Source organism: Tursiops truncatus, chromosome 1 (assembly GCF_011762595.2).
Source record: "Tursiops truncatus isolate mTurTru1 chromosome 1, mTurTru1.mat.Y, whole genome shotgun sequence".
Classification (NCBI taxonomy): domain Eukaryota; kingdom Metazoa; phylum Chordata; class Mammalia; order Artiodactyla; family Delphinidae; genus Tursiops; species Tursiops truncatus.
Genome location: NC_047034.1, coordinates 74,108,196 through 74,111,061, shown reverse-complemented (window position 1 = coordinate 74,111,061; position 2,866 = coordinate 74,108,196). Strand labels below are relative to the sequence as shown.

Genomic DNA, 2,866 nt, shown 5'->3' with positions numbered 1-2,866 from the left:
TACAACAAGGCTCGCTGCGTATGCTGATCTGCCCACACCTTCCCCCACCACCCGGAATATCCTGGAACACTACCCTCACCGCTCCCACACCCAGCAGTGTCCTGCATGCTTGCTTAGCACCATCCCAGACGTCAAGCTTCTAGGGGAAACGTTACGAGTGGGTTTGGAAACACGAGGAAGCCACGGCTCCTAAAGTGATGGCGAAATGGGGCCAGGGCTCGCGTGAAGGCACTGTCATCCTCAAGCACCATCTAACCGAGAGTGAGTTTGCCAGCCCAGGAGATGAGTAAAACCTCAAGTTTGAGGAAGGACAGATGCATCCTATTGTGACTGGGGCCTAGCAAGCCCCAATCGTAGGCCACCTCATGGCTTGCAAGAGGGATTTGAGACATATAAAAGGTGTGCAGTGTTAGAGCATCTCAAAAGCCTCAGCATCTCCACGTTCCAGGCACTGGTGAAATCAGGTATGTCGGGCAAAGGAACGCAGCTCTTGGGAGCTCGGTTCTACCTGGTCCAAAACTCTGCGGGCAGCTGGGCCTTGCGCACTGGCTGGCTGGTCAGAAAGAAAGGCCTTGTGTGGGCACCTCTCTCGTCCGTATCATTTGGGACCCACCTCTCTTGGGCTACAAGTCAACATCTGAAGTGTGTGTGGTGGGGGCTGAGATGGGGGTCCAGGGTGTGACCAGAGTCCTGTCTTGAGGGTCCTGCTGGCGTGTGTGGTGGCCCTCTTGTCGTGGCCAGGATCTGAGCGGACCTAGTTAGGAGAGGGTAGCACCAACTCTAGGGCAGGGCTGCCCCGAAGGGAAAGGCCAGTGCAGCGAGGGAGGAGAGCTCCTCAGGGAGCAGGGGGCAGAGGACCAGGGAGCTCAGAGCAGCAAGGACATGAGGAGGTGTTAAAGCGGCTATGTCCTGCTCTGGGAATCGGGAACCATTGTTCTGCCCCCGTGTGCTCAGTGCCTGGGGATCCATGACTTCCCTCTCTAAGATGTGCATTCTCCCTTAGAATTTAGTATCGATCTAAACGGTCGTTTTGTCTCTAGATGAGCCTTTTCTATGAATTCTCTTACAGAGTGGTTAACATGCTCCATTACAATTGTTTGATATTTATATAAAAGGTCAAAATCTTTACAAGAGTACTCAACGTGTTTTGGTTCTCGTGTGTGTGTGTGTGACCACGTGAGCACACACACACACATATATCTTTACACTCATATCTACCTGTGTATTTCCATGTGTTTGTGTGGAGTTTCATATGCTCATTAATCCTTACAACAACTTTAAGAAGAGTACAGAGAAGTTAAGTACCTTGCTCAAAGTCACACAGCTGGTTAATTTTTGAGACAGGACTCACATCCAAGAAAATCATGTTCTAAATTCCACAGTATCTGCTGTGGAAGGATAATACATTTGTCCTCATTGCCCCTGACCTTTCTTCTTATTCTTTCCTTCTCTCTCCTGTCTCTGTCTGTCTGTCTCTCTCTCATTTTTTATAGTTTTGTTTTTTCTACCCCTCTCCATTTCTCTTCTCCTTTCACCCATTTTTCCTCTCTTTCTTCTTTCCTTCCTTCCTTCTATATTTCTTTATTTGTCTCAATTAAAACCTTGCTATGGCTTACAAACTGTAGCTACAATTTATACTGACTCACATCATTGCAGACACACACACACACATTTGATCGGTGAAGCCAGCAGGCAAAGGTTGAAACGGCACAGGTTTGAACGAGGCAAGTGGCTCTCCTGGGTTGAGTGTCTCTAAGGTTCTAGGGTACTCACTTCAGTGTCTTTTCCGTTGCAGTGCACATCCAGACCAGAATGTATCATCCAAAGCAGAAGCTGTGCTGCCCGCTACCAAAGGATTGCTGCCCTCCATCCCAGCAATGCTGCACCCCACCAAAGTATTGCTGCCCCTCACCAAAGGGTTGCTGTCCCCCACCTCAGCAGTACTGTCCCCCTCCGCGGCAATGCTGCCCCCCAGTAAAGTACTGTTTCCCCCCACCAAAACACTGCTAAACTCCACCTCAGCACCCCAAGCAGCCTTGCCAACCTCCACCCAAGGGCAAGGAGCCCTCTATCCCAAAGTGCCCAGACCCTCAGCAGTGCCAGAAGTCCAAGCAGAAGTAAACCACAGGCATGGGCCAGAGGCCAAGCTCCCTGCAGAACAGAGAACATGAAGCCCACTCCCCTCTCTCAACCAGCTAGCTGTCAGCACCGCACACCCCCGGCTTCTGGAAGCAGCCACATTTGTGGAAAAGCCAGCACCAAGATGGCAGCTTCCTGGATCAACATTTCTTATGAATTAGCAGCTGCAATTTCCATTTAGCAAAGGATCCGGTTCTAAACCGTCTAATCTTCTTTGCAGACTTGTATACTTCGCCCTTTTGGCTTCTTGGAAACTTAAGCAACATGCCCGACCATCCTTTCCTAGCACACTTGGTCTCTGCTCCAGTTTTTCAAACAATTAAACACAATTTCGCTGCCATGAATGTGTCGGTTTGATTATTTCGTCATCTTACAGTCGTTAACTCCTACAGATTTTGTATCCTGCTGCCTAAATATGAGCCTTAGGAGGGCTGGGCATGTGGGTGCAGGTTGAGCAGAAGGCATGGGGAGATGCACTTCTGAGCTGAAGGACATTTTCCATGGTCCTGCCAGGGTGAGGAGGAGAGATGGGCACTTCAGCCGCATGGAGACACATCCCCCCATACTTTCAAAATAAGAACAGCCTTTGGACCCAAGGGAGATGATACCTGTCTCGAAAACGGAGGCACAGAAAGAGTAAGGGAAACCCAGCCAGGAGCTCAAGAGTAGAGTAGAGGCAAATAAATGGAAATTCAGAGAATACTCCAAGGGCATGTGGGTGAAAATG

The 2,866-nt window shown here is 49.8% G+C and overlaps 1 long non-coding RNA gene across 1 annotated transcript; it reads left to right on the top strand.

The window, feature by feature from the left end:
- Positions 1-211: 211 nt before the first annotated feature.
- Positions 212-2,479, top strand: LOC141279169 (uncharacterized). Its single transcript, XR_012333053.1, has 2 exons — positions 212-464; positions 1,796-2,479. It is a non-coding gene; the product is annotated as an uncharacterized lncRNA (long non-coding RNA).
- The last annotated feature ends 387 nt before the right edge of the window (positions 2,480-2,866 follow it).